This window comes from Camelus bactrianus, chromosome 15 (genome assembly GCF_048773025.1).
Source record: "Camelus bactrianus isolate YW-2024 breed Bactrian camel chromosome 15, ASM4877302v1, whole genome shotgun sequence".
In the NCBI taxonomy this organism is placed as follows: Eukaryota; Metazoa; Chordata; class Mammalia; order Artiodactyla; family Camelidae; genus Camelus; species Camelus bactrianus.
The window spans coordinates 38243425-38257707 of record NC_133553.1 but is presented as its reverse complement, the minus strand read 5'-3'; the positions used below and the strand labels follow the sequence as shown (position 1 = coordinate 38257707).

Below are 14283 nucleotides of genomic sequence, written 5' to 3'. Positions count from 1 at the left end.
GGAAAAGAATTGAAAAAATGGAATCCTCCACTTTGGGACTTGAACACATTGTGACTTAGGCTGGAGAAAATATGGAAGCAACTTATCTACCCACACAAAATTTAAATCGACTTGGAATAAGCTTCTATCTCATCATTTTTATTTGTAGGAAAACAAGGAGAACACATTTATAACAGTAAGAGAAAGAAATGGACAGCAATATCCCATGCTTTCTGTTGACTGTACTCCCCTTGTGAGCATGCTGCCTAAGGCATTTTCATTATGCAATTTATTTAATGTTTTTTGGGATTTAATTTGACCAGTAATACATTCAAAATCCATTTAATGTCAGATTATGTTCATCTAAGAGTCTAGTGAGTCCTGGCATATGCTTATAAATACAGAACTCCATCTACTTAGTCAGTTAGTTCCTAGTTTGATTCTCCGGAAAAGAGAAAAATCTTACTTTCCTACACCCTGAAACAACAAGATAGTGATACAAATGCTTTATTCTCCTTATGTGTAACTATACATTGATTATTTTTTGCTGAAAGTTTTGCATGTTATTCTAATCTAATTAAATTAAACAACCACGTTTGAAAGCAGCTACAGGAAAGACTATGTGTTGGTTTACGCAATACATAGTTTGTGTGTTATGTTGGTTTATATTTTCAGAAACAAACAAGACCTAAGGTGAAACATCAAAGAACTTTCAGTCTTATACAAGACATGAAGTGAGCAACTTTTACCAGGTTGTGAACCCAAGCTAGGCTGTTTTTACATAATTCTAATTTCTGTAGACTCAGCATTTAGAAGTGACTCAAATAGAATAACACTTAGAAGGCATTAAATAAATGTTTGTTGTGCTCGCTTCAGCAGCACATATACTAAAACTGGAACGATACAGAGAAGATTAGCCTGTCCCTGCGCAAGGATGACACGCAAATTCGTGAAGTGTTTCATATTAGAAAAAAAAAAGCTTGTTAAATCAGTAAATATATTTATTATAAATAAATATAATGTATTACTATATAGAACTATTAACAAAGTGCTACTGAAAATAACAGAGGAAGAAAGATTATACCTGATTGAGGATGAAAGGAAAGGCTTCAATGGCAGAGGTACCATTTGAATTGAATCTTGAAAGATGAGTAGGTCTTAAATAGGTAGGGATGCTAAAGTGATGTGGGGACAATAGCCCATGGAGATGCAAGTATGCACAATGGCTGGTTGCAAGTGGAATGACCCAGAAATGCATCTGGCTGTGTAAGGAATGAGTGGATGAGTCCTCACACAATATGAGTATGCAATGAGTGTTTGTTGAATAATTACACACATGTACAGAATGATCATGCCATCATGCCAAAATTTAGCTTGTATTTAGATATAAATAATGATCTTCCAAAAGAGTTTTTCTCTATACTGTGTGGTATCATGAAATAAGTTTACTAAGATATTTGAGATCAAGCTGGTTTTATGTATCTCTCCAGTGTTATTTCATGTCTTTGCTTTAGTTTTTAGGGAATGTGTGAGTAGGTTTTAATTTCCAATTGATGGTTTCCTGAGGGTGCCCAAGTGCCTGTAAGACGCACCTCTCTTGATCTGAAAGCTGCCTAGTACATTTAATGTTTCAGGGAAATATGATTTGCGGTGTTTCCTAAGAACAGAGTGATCTTTGACTTAGAAATGACAACTTGCTGGGGAACAAGAAGAAGGCATCCCCAGAACATGGAGTGGACCGCTGTATGGTAGCCTGGTGTGTTGTAGGAAACAGAGGTTTTTAAAAAGTCAGGCAGTCTTGGCTTCAAGCCTTGATTCTGATTCCCATAAACAATGCTATTTTGAGACAGTTGCTTAAACACTTGAGCTTCGTTTTCCCCTCCTTTGTAAAATAGAGCAACTGTTCCTGCCTCTCTGGACTGCAGTGAGGATTAAATGAGGTAATGTTTACATGAAGCATCTGACCCCTGGTGAGTGCTCAGTACTCCCTAGTGGGCACACTCTGAACCAATTATGTCATAACGTTTCCCTTAAAAAAAAAAGGAATACAAACACACTGAATTCTTTCCATGTTGCAGTTCTGTCAGTTTATCCTTGTGTACAATATTTATCAGAGATGTTTATAATTTATCTGTCTCTCTGGGTCTTATTCAAGACTCTGTACGCAGGAGGAACCTAATAAGTACTTCTTAAAAATAATTTCCATCAACACTTCATTCTGAGGTTACATTGATTCCAAACAACTCGGAACCATATCAATATCACTGACAAGTTTTCATCTGAATTTTGAATTACTGATTTGAATTGATCATGTGTCAACCGTGAAAACTTTATCCCTAACAGCCTTATTAAGTAAGCAAATGCCAATTATATAGTTTGCTGTTTAAAAAACAAAGTATAAAAACTTCTCCCTTAAATAGGCTTCTATTGTTTCACTGATTTTTGCCAATTCCTATTTTAGTGTGTTATTTGAGTTGTAAGCATATGTTCCCCAAATCAGCAAGAAGCAGGTATCTGCAGTACCCCGAGTCTCACTTGAACTTGGGGCTGACCTACCTATTCTTGGATCAGTGTTTTCCTTTACTAATGTGTTTAATTACTTCAATCACTTATTTTAAAGTTGTTTCTCCTCCTCCTCCTCCTCCTCCTCCTTTTTTTTTTTTTTTTGTGCTCCTAGGGTATCTTTATGGAGCAGGAAACCACTATTGCCAGAGTTTAGCTAAGCAGAAGCCAGTATATTGGAAATAGCAACAACATTATTCTTTATGCAGAACAAAAGGAACTCTCTAGACTTTTAAGCCCTAAAGTGAAATGACTAGATATATATGCTAAGTAGCTGGTACCAAAAGGCAGTGTTCTCCCGAAGGATAAGTGAGTCAAGGACATTTTGTTCCATCTATGGGACAATATGCTGCCTTTCCATTGTAAGATAGGATCCTCATTTCTTAAAGTTGAATGCCACTTACAAAGGAAAAACAAACATTTTCAGCTGGTTAAATTTGAGATGTTGAGTGAAGTTCATTACAATGCCTGTAGCACTTTTATTTGATCTCGAATTCGAGAGGTTTTCATATTCTTGAAGCTTTTGTTTCTCACGGCTTTGTTGAGATATTCAAACAAATGTTTAAAACTATATTTGAGACAGTAGACTTAAATATACTTGTCCTTAAATATTAACTTCAGCTGTGTTTCTAGTTGAACATACCCTTGTGTTTGTTGATACGTAGTCAAAGATTAATTATGTAATGAATAGGAATGTAAGTATCGTCCTATAATTTGCTGTAGCTATTTGGGGATTTAGGGTAGAAAGGAAGATACAGCTGCAAGAAAGTTCTCAAAGCTGCTATCCCAGCATAAGAGGAAATTAATACAGAAAAAAAATACAGAAAACCAAGCCTGGGGGAAACTCGTGCAAGGGTAAACGCATACCTTCCCAAGGTAAGGGGTTAGGGTTATGTTGTCTGAGTTATGTGCTAATTTCCTCACCTACTTATTTGCAACTATTTTTCTGTCACATGTCTTATATTTTTGGAAACCATCTTAAATCCAAAATAAGGCACAGATATAAATTCATAGTTAAAAATCTATTCCTATTGTCTATTAAAAGAAAAATAATGAAAAAAGTAGATTAAATTCGATCCTATTTGTTCTGTGACAGCTTTTTCAACACGAGCATTTTAAAAGCAACTTGGAACCCACAAATAATATCCTTCATTGCCTTTTCCAAGAAAAAGTGTCATATTTACTTTGACCTTGAATAAAAACCAAGGGCAAAATATTGTCGTATTATTGCCATCAATTTCACTACCCTGTACCCCACAAACAGAGCCTTCTGGTGAAATGACTGGATAGATGGGTAAAATCGTGAGAATCATGAGGAAAGAAAGTTAGCATTTCTATTAGAACAGTGGTTCTCAAAGTGAGGTCCCTATGTTAGCAGCATCGGTATCACCTGGAAACACGTGAAAAATGCAAAAATTTCAGTCCTCCCCAGAACTCAGAATCACGGACACTAGATAATTCTGATGCATGTTCTAGTTGAGAACCATCTTAGACTATCTATTTCCTGTAGGAATAAGTTCAGGTGGGATTTTACCTCCACCTGACTGTTTTTAATCCTTTAAAAAAATGATACAAGCTTACTAAATAAAACTTAGAAATTATAAAATAGAAGATGAGAAATCAGAGGAGGAAGGGGAAGAGAATGATGTCAGCATCATGCTACCCACACAAATGCAAGAATTTGGGACTTTTTTGTGACTTTCCATTAAAATGGTTTGTTCTTTTAGGCTTAGGATTTTTTCACAATACTGATTAAAATATATCTACATATTTGAACCCACATTTTAAATGTAATAATTTTTTTAAATGTTATTGCCTTGGATGTGTAAATTTTATTTTCAGGTCTTCAAAAAAATCTCATTCATTTAACTGTCTGCCTATAGTTGGATATTTGGATTTCACAATTACAGATAATCCTCTGGTAAATATGTATGTGTATCAAATATTTTCTACATTTTAAAATGTGTCCTTAGTAGCTAATCCTGTAAGGAGACTTTCTGAGTCGAAGTAGATAGTTATATTGTAAGGTGCTTTTATTGGTTAGATTTTGAACATTGTCTTGATTTTCTAAGACCCACTTATTTCTGAGGCATAGAGCTTTAACTCAGGAGGCAATCCTACGTCAACTTGCAATGTCCTCTTTCTTTTTTCTTTTTTGGCCTATTTATATTTCTACTAAAGTTTGCAGCAAATCTTCCTAAATTTTGTCTCAAGTCCAATCTTACTCTAAGTTTCTAGTACTGCCTGCACACCTAGGTCTGCAAAGTTTACTTTGAAAGAAAGTTGGATGCAAGGCCAGGACTTTGGCAGCTTTTATGTGCAATTACTATTGGACCTGAAAGTCCTCATATTTCTTTCCAAGCCTCCCTTTAACAATGTTCACATTTCCCTTTTTTATCCCATCCATTTACTTCCATGTTCATGTTGAAAGGTCTGTAGCCCTATTTCAACAGCCAGTGGCCTCCAAGTGCTTTTCTTCACGTACAGTGAAGCTCTGCTTACCATCTTCTTTATTACTGTCTTTGCTTTCTTTTCAAGATCTTGTATGACCTGTTCTTTTCTCTTTATAAAATTTGTTTGCAGAGGAGATATATTTAGAATTAGAGGAAGACAGTGTATTCACTCCCCTAAACTGGGTTTAATATTTTGCTAGATCGACCTATCCATTGGTGGGTTCGCAGCTAATCTGGAAGCCCACAATAGCCTTGTTTCCAAGTATTTTACTAACTTCCTCATAAATGCTCTGTGTCCCTATTTTTCAGCTTCTTTTTGCCCTGTCCAGGCATCACTCCATTGTTACTATGTTACATAAGAAAAGAGATAGAGATAGGTAAGCATCATCATGCTCCATGCCATCAAATTCTTCTTAAAATTCCTTACCCACGATTGCCTTCTCTAGACATATGACTATTGCTCAGAAATCTGGAGCCAGAATAAGATATTCAGCAGATAAGTAGCCCTCTGGTTATTCTTTCCATAAATGGATCCAGAGTGGTTGCCAAATCAACACACTTTTAAAAAGTCATCTTTCCCTTATTTTAAGAGCACTTAAAGAAAGTACATTCAGTCTAGTGGAGAAGTCCACTTTAATGAATTTATTTCCACAGAAGCCTAAGAAAGCGAATGTAGCCTTGAAAGTGTTTAATTTGCACCTGGGGAATAGTTTACATGCCTGTAGAAAATTTATGAAGATCCAACAGGAATTTAGGAAATTGACTCAAAGTTAGGATAATATGGTAATAATCCACTCAGTGATTTTGTACTCTACTTCCATGTGCTTACAATGTCCTCAGTACATCACTTGCTTTGTGCCACATGCCTTCAGATCATACCCCTAGAAAGAACAGAGTTTCAAGTATAACTACACAGGTCATTTCATTTTTTCCTCTTTAAATATGGGGTGAGAGAGCCAATGGGTAAACAATGAGAGATGGATTCCTTAATAAAATAAGAGATTGATAGGTTAATTAACTCCTTGTCCAACACCTATAAAAAGTAGATATCAATTAATTAATTAATCAATAAAAGCCCCTGTGTTATTACTTAAGTTAAGGGAAAAACATCCATGAGTTCCAAAGTCCAGAAGAGGCCTGGAAGGGTTTTCAAAGCGAAAGCACATCAAGGTAACTGAAACTGCATTCAAACATCAGTGAATTCATTGTTTCAAACATCAGCTTTATATAAATCTATTTTAGAAAGAGTTCCATGTGAACACCTAACTAGTTCTTTCCAATGTCCAAGCACTCTTGTGAAGTCCTGTCTTTCTCACTCATTCACAGCTTGTGATGACTTTATCTGGGGGCCTTCTGTTCTTTTCTGCCATGACCTTGTATGCTTATCCTGTTCCATCAGCCGTGTCTGTATAAGGCTTCAGCTTAACAGAAGGATATAGGATTTGAGTTTTTCTCACTGAACTTCTAGGTCTCAGGAAAATCAAAGATTGTAGCTAATTACCAGTTTCTGTGTCTTTGAACATTTCAAATGTAATTATGTGGGGTTTGTCTATCCAGAGTACATGGAAGCCACTGACTGTGGGAAGGATGTGGAAGGTGAAGAATGACAATCACACAAATTTTGTATGAGAGTTTCACGTTAACCCAAGTAATATGTTGTGGCACTTTAAAGTGACACTGTGTGTATCATAGTATAAGCATCATTTTACTTAATGTTTGCCTTTTTTTTTTTTTCTCCTTTCCTTATGTGAGTAAAAGCTGGGAGAAATGATAGGATTCCCACATTGTCATGCTATGACTGTTCAAATGCTACTAATTTTTATGGGACTGTAAGATGAGTGAAGAATGACATTGTTGCTACCATAAATGCAAGTCACTCTTGTTGTTGGTTGGGTGGACCTGGGGGTGAACAAAAGAGACAAAGAGGGAGAGAGGCAGATTTTTGTCTTTGGATTTATAAGGCTCCTTAGTATTCCACTCTAAGAAAAAAGAAGGTGTATATGCCCTGGTGGTAGTGGTGGGGGTTATTACACTTTGGTAGTCATGAGATATCCTTCATCAGAAGTGAAGAGAAGGAAAAAGAAGGGTGGGGAAAAGAAGCAGAGAGATTAAGAATGAATAGCTGGGTTGATATATTGACAGCCTTTATATCATTAAACTACTGATTTATTAATTCAATCATGTATTCATATTCAAAGTCGCTAGGGAAGACTGGAGGGTTCCCTTATGAGCCTCTGTAGCATATACCACTAGAAAATTTATCAATCGCACTCACTTCTTTACATGCTTCTTCTGGAAGACTTTCAGGAATAGACCTCCGCTCTTTTCTCAGGTAGGCTATCACTGTGCCATTGCTTTTATTGCTTGGCTGCTCCTCACAGCAGTAAATTAAAACACCTAAATCCAAAAGTAGACAATTTGTTCTCTCACTTTTCTTCCAGTGGGTTCGGATAGATAGTTTTTCTAAAGGAATACGTATTTAACAAATCTTGACATTTGGGTTTAGCGCATGAATTAGCCATTCTGGCCACAGCTTTGATCTACATAGATGCTAGCTCAGCATGAGAGGCCGTGTGGAACGTGATTCACCACGGCAGTTCTGGGCAGAGCCAGTGACCTGCAAAACTCATTCTTGACCTGTCTGGCTGTGGGTATCCTCTTGTCTCCTAGTGGTTACAATCACAGTGATAAGTATTAATCATTTTTCAAATATATATTAAAATACCCAAATCCTCATTGTCTTAAGATTGGCTCTAAATATTAGATTTCCAAAAGGTAAAAAATGATTTTGCAATTTAACAAATAATTCAAGCCTTTTAAGCACCAAAAATGATACTTTTTTTTTTTTTTTTTTGCAAAAAGGTTGAAAGAATGTAAACAGCTGTCATAGAGTGGAAAAACTTTTCTAGATCTGACGTGTAAAATGTAGGGACTTCAATGCATGTTTGTTAATAGGCAGTGAGCCAAGGGGTTAGAGCATGGCATTTTGAGTCAGACACACGTGGTTCAGATGCTGGGTCAGCTGCTAAGCCTTATTTTCCTCATCAGTAAGATGGGGTTCCAGTAGTAAAAGCATTCTGAGGATTAAATGAGAATGTGTGTGAGACATTTAACAGAGTGCCTTCCCCTACCCAGACACAACAGCTAGCATCAGCATCATTATAAGTATACTATATACAATCTAAGGTCTTCTGCCTTCCAGATTGAAGCACTCAACAGTCTCTCTAAAAACCCAACTTCTCAATGAATTCTGCAGCAGGAAAGAATTTTTAAAAATAAAACCACAGTATTTGATTTGCATGGAAACCATGCATCTGCGAGAACAGCCTTTTAGCTAAGGCTCTGTTAGATCATAGAGTTACAGCCTATCTACTGTTCACACCTGTTCCTCATGTCTGACCAAAGATTCAACATCAATAAAACCTTGTGCTCTTCTTAAGGTACCACTGATGAGTGCTGTAAATAGTAGACATTTTAATATCTTTTATTTTATTCATACAGATCAATAAACAGTTATTAGATTTTTTTCCTTAGAGATAAAGCCTTACTTTATTTTGGCGGGGGGAGGCTACAAGACAATGGGAACAGAGCCCTGGTCATTTTATGCCACGCACAGATCCCTTATTTGATTAAGCCAAAGTGACGATAGATATGCAAAAGATAAAGCCTTACTTATGGTTACACTAGGTCCTTCCATTGCTGAATAAAAAAGAAATACACACAAATGGGAAAACAACTGTCATCTTGTAGGCAGTAAATTGCTCAGCTCTCTCATCATGCTGAGGCAACTTAGCTTTATTATATACTGATATTCAGTCAAACCCATTATTAATAAGGGTAACCCTTAGGTGCTAAATTTCTAAGTTCTTTAGAAAAATAGGTAAATGAGGCTAAAAGATACTCAAAATATAAAATATGGCCATGGCAATTTTAACCATAACTCTCTTCCTATGGCCTAAGCTTACATACTGTAATAAATGTGGCACATGTCATTCTGGTATTGATTGGAATAATTTTGGCTCACTTTATAGACCCTAAAGCAGTTATTCTAACTTGGACTCGAAATCTGCACCATCGACACATCCTCTTATTGAACTCACATACTGTCTTTAGTGACATTCCAAGACAATGGTATAATTTTTCCTTCAAGAGAATAAAGCTTTATTGATCTTATTCCAAGGGACTAAAGAAATTGAGTGATAGCACAGGGAGGCTATTCCTGTCACCAGTGCTTGTCTCTGTCTGCACAGGAATCAAACCATGAGAGAATGAGGTTTGAAACGCCATTGGGAAATCTTGGCTGTCTGAAAACGTCTGCATACAAGGGGTCAATGGATTCACCCATGGCATACAAGTTTCCTAAGTGAAGTACTTATCAACCTCTTTTTTATGTCAAAGCACATGATAATATCTCCTGGGGTAAATCAGAAATTCTGGGAGTAACTATATAAGGCATGGTGATGAAAATAATTACATTTCTTTATAAAGCAAAATGTTAGAAAAAAATATTAGATCTTTAATTGGAAGAATACATCCATGTAAAACCTTGAAATTTCAAATGAGAATATTGAGCTTGCTTCAGGGAACATAACTATCATTTTCATTAGGCTTTTATACTTAAAATGACCACAAACAATTTCTGATTAAGACTTTAAATGATGATATCTTCAAGTTTTTATAGTCATCATCAACAAGAAACTTTATTCCCTCAAACAGCTAATAAAAAATATAAAACCATTGTTACAGCAATTCAAAAATTTATAAAAGTTGAAATTAGATTTAAAGAATACAACCAGTATTTCTTTTCTTTTGTTAACAAATGCACTGTTAAAGTTTCTGTGTTAATGAACAATGATCTCAAGTCTAAGTATGTTAAAAATCATGATGGAGCTCTGATTTGCAGAATGTGCATACATTGTTAAAGTAGCCACCCTATGTTAGTCTGGACATCTCTAGAATGTCACAAACAGCCAGAGGTATCTGGATTGTATGAAGGCTTCAGCTATCAGCCACTGCACAGAAATGTACTTATGAGGAGTTCCCCCAGTTAGCTGTAGGTTGGGTTGTTATTCTGTGTGGTTTTTGTCTCTTTTGTCCAGTATTCTTTGGCTCCACACAAGAGCATCAGGGCATAACAGTCTGTGCTGGTTGCAGACAGCTACTTGAGGAGACCATGGGGAATACTGTCATACCCTCCCGTCCTCTTGGGCTGCTCTTGGAGGAGCCCCAGAAGAGCAATCTAATGACCAGAGACAATTGGCTTTGGGACCTCAACCAGCCCCACACTGACGCCAAAGGTTGCCCAAGTCCAGAGGGGATCCATGTCTCACGGTACTCCTATAACTCTGTTCTATGAAGGTTTGCCCTAGGGTCTGGAATAACTGGATATCTATATAGAGTAAACATAGGATGACAATGAAGTGTCCCTCCTTCCCTAAGAACTGGGGGGATGACTGTAGGAGAGTGCATAACATATTTATCTTTTTAATTATTGTATTTTCAGTTCCTAATTCATAGAAAGAATTCAATAAATATGTTTTTGAAAAAATGAGTTAACAAAAAAGTGAGTTTTCCCCCCTGACAGTTAGAACTAGTCAAGGTGATGCACTTAGGAGGATAACGAACCTCTAGGGCCATGAAAAATGCTACTGGAATAGTAGCTTAATTTATTTATTAAATAAATAATTATTGAATTCTTACTATGTGCTCTTCTGAGCACTAAGGTTCTAGTAGTAAACATAAGTCATAAATCCCTCCTGAGAAATAGAGGACACAGAAATATATAATATAGATAAATTCAACATATATGTGTTGGATGATTGTGAGAGAAATGAAAAAGGCATTGAAGAAGAATAGGGAAAGCTAATTTAATTTTGAGAAAGGAATTATGGGAAAATGACATTTGAACAAAGACCTAGAAGAAGTGAGAGAACAAGCTATAGATAGTGTGAGGGAAGTGTATGCCTGGAAGAGGGAACACCAAGTGCAAAGGCCCTGAGGCTGGAGCATGCTGTTATGTTCAAGAGATAATAAGGGGGCCAGTCTGAATGGAATGGAGTGAGTGAAGAGGAGGGTAACAGGAGATAATCGTGGCCCAGAGCATAGAGAACCCCGTAGACTTAAAGGACTTTCTTTTTAATCTGAGTGAGGAGATGCCATGGCAGAGGCAGAGGTGACGAGAGCAAAGGAAGGATCTGACCAGGGCTTTAAGAGGCCCCCTCCGGCTGCGCTGCTGAGAATAAACCAAAAGAGCAAAAACACAGAAGCAGGCATACCAGTTAGAACTCTTCTGCGCTAATTCAGAGGACAGTATAACTCGGAAAAATTTGGGCCTCAACAAGGGTCCCTCTGCTCTGTGCTGTTCGAGCCAACAGAATGAATTTTTTTCAAATACTTTGTGATTGTTAATTCTGAATGAAAGGAATGTATAGAAAATGTATGGGGAAATATCCGACTCCTATCAAAATGTTGCAAATAATGCAACTCCTAAAGAAGGTAAAATCGAAGGACAAAAGCTCTTTAAATACGTGATTTCTTATTTGGCTTTTAAAATAATTTTTTAAAGCTGAAGGATACATTATCTGCAAGATGGCGTTTAAAAAAATCACACTTTCTGAAGGTGTCAAGTTAACTTTCTCCTCAGGTTCCAGATATGTAGCTTTAGGAGCCTCACAGCAATCCAACTTTATGCACCGTCTTGACCGGGAATGGATGTCAGAGAATTGGTTTTAAAGCGATTTTCAAAATGAAAGTAAACCATTTCATTCCCTGATTTACTTACCCACTCTTTCTGACAGCTTCTGTACTGCACTAGTCCAGAAGCGCTGAGTTCCGAGCAGAGGAAAGTTCCAGTCTGTGACCGGAAAATGGACAGCTGCGAGTTTCCACACCTGAGGGCAATCTCTCCTGGAAGCGCCAGGGGCGGGGCTGCTCTATGTGGCTCTCGGGAGGAGGCGGAGTTCTCGCTGGTCCCGGGGCAGCGCTCTCTCGAGAACTCTGCCTCTTATCACAGTGCCCCGGGGCTCGCGAGAACTCCGCCTCTTCTTGTAGCTTCAGGTGGGCGCTGAGTCTCCGCGCACGAGCGGCTGCCACCATCTTGTGCTGAGGTTTAATGGGTAGCGTTTGTGCGCCCAGCCTGCTGAGCTAAAGAGCCCCGGGAAGCCTGAAGCCATTTCTCACTAGGAACTCCGGTCTGAGGTGCTTGTGCCAGGCTTCTGCATGCGGCACCCTGTGAGCAAGTGAAACTAGACTGGGCACAAAGGAAAAGAAGGTTAGACTTTATTTATTACCTAGGTTAAATTTTCATTCCCCAGGAATTGTTAGTAGAGTTTGCTGGTGACAAACAAACATGCAGTGCATGCAGAGAGAAGTCAGATTCAGGATTTATGTCAAAGGCAGAGCCAGGAAGGTATGTCGGAGGAGACACCGTGTGGTATGAAAAAAGGAGAGGAGTTAAGGACCGCATCTAGGTTCCTGTCCTGAGCGGCTGAAGAATTATGCTGCCTTGAAGACCACCTTGGATTTCATCAGTGTAAACCTGCCTAGTGTAATATCAAAGTGGAACTCAGAGCAACAACTTCGGCTATGTGCCTCCCGTAAGGTCTTCTTTTAAAAAAGTATCTTATAAAGAATGACATACACAAAAGCATAGAAAGTAATGTAATGAACCAACATCCATAGTAACCAACATTTTGCCGGTTTTGAATCTTTTTTCCCCCATCTACTCATTTTTAATTTTTCAGGAGTATTTTAAAGTATGCTAGCCATTGTGTTATTGTTGAGAGAGGGCATTGAAAAGACGCGACCACTGGTTGCTGGCGAGCTGGAGGCTCAATTGGAGGCTCCTGTGCCTGCCCTTCACTTGGAATGTACGCGCTGCCCACCGTGCTTACACCGGGCGGACCAAATACCTGACTAAACCCAGTTAAGGCCTCTATCTAAACTGTTAAGATTCTGCTGGTGGGTATGGAGACCTGCTCATCTTGAGGTAGCCCAAGACAAGCCTCGTATGTAAGTTCCCTTGCTTGTTAAAACCGCCACCTTCCAATCTGGATCCGCGTGCCTCTTTTTTTTTTTTTTTTTTTTGGTCTCTTCTTGCCCTTGGTGTCCAAGGCTTCACCTGGGAAACTCCCCGAGTTGTGACCCAACTGTTATTTCCCCTCCCCGAATCATTCAGTATGCTTCACTGCCAATGAATTTGGGGGGGGGGGAGGTAATTAGGTTTACTTATTTTTAATGGAGGTGCTGGGGGTTGAACCCAGGACCTCGTGCATGCTAGGCATGCACTCTACAACTGAGCTATACCCTACCCTCCATGGACAATGAATTTTTAATATACCCATCATGATATTATTCCTGAAAAAGTCAGCAACCGTTTCTTAATACTAACACACAGGCCATTTTCAGGTTTCCCTAATTGTCTCAAAATTATCTAACAGTTGGTTCAACTCAGGATACAAACAGGAGCCTCACTTCACATTTGATAGTTAAGCCTTTTAATTCTCTTTTATTCACTAATATTCCTTTTCCTTCTTTTTTCTGTTTCTGATTTTTTATTTGTTTTTTTTTGTTTTTTTTTTTTTTTTGCAGAAACTGGGTCATTTATCCTGTAGAATGCCCCACATTATGAATCTGGCTGATGATCTTTAACTAAGAGGGCTTTTTAAAAATCACTCTCTACCTTCGTATTTTTTATAAATGATTTTTTTTTCTTAAGACTTGATTTAACTTCAGTATTTTTGTTCAAAATATACCTAGGTGGTGCTGATTATTTCCTAATTCACCAGGTGGTGCTGATTATTTCCTGTCACATCATTAGGTTTTTTAATCCTCTGATGAATATTGCTTAGATCCATTATTAATAAAATTGAAATTCAAAAATGGTGATTTTCTAATTTTATCACTTCTCCTGTACTTTTATCAGGCATTCTGTGGAAAAGAACTTCCCCTTATCAAATATTTGGTAACCCTGAAATAAAATTTTAGAGGAAAAGCAGGATAAATATTTGATATTTTTCCTTTATTTGTTAATTTGCAGAATATTGATTTGGTCCATTGCTGCAAACAATGACTTTCATTTTTTAAAAATCATCATGAATCCATAGGTTTTTATATATTTGATGTGTTACAATCCATTGTAGTTAATTTTTACTTTTTTTTTTTTTTTTTTTTGGTCATTTATTTACTCTATCCTAGGCCAGTGAAAGCTCTGTTAGTTTGGCTCTTCTGAGTCTTTGGCATGAGTTATTTAGTCTTTGATAGCTTTCTTGCTTTCTGGGCACAAGACAGT

General features: G+C 37.5%; 1 long non-coding RNA gene and 1 other non-coding gene across 2 annotated transcripts in view; one reads left to right on the top strand and one right to left on the bottom strand.

Moving 5' to 3' along the window:
• Positions 1-11907, bottom strand: part of LOC123612051 (uncharacterized) — a 106448-nt gene extending 94541 nt beyond the window's left edge. Inside the window, exon 1 of the long non-coding RNA XR_006719213.2 lies at positions 11776-11907. This is a non-coding gene — a long non-coding RNA (uncharacterized LOC123612051). The remainder of the gene's footprint in view (positions 1-11775) is intronic.
• On the top strand, positions 843-948 carry LOC123612065 (U6 spliceosomal RNA). Its single transcript, XR_006719238.1, has one exon. It is a non-coding gene; the product is annotated as a U6 spliceosomal RNA (small nuclear RNA).
• Positions 11908-14283: the final 2376 nt, after the last annotated feature.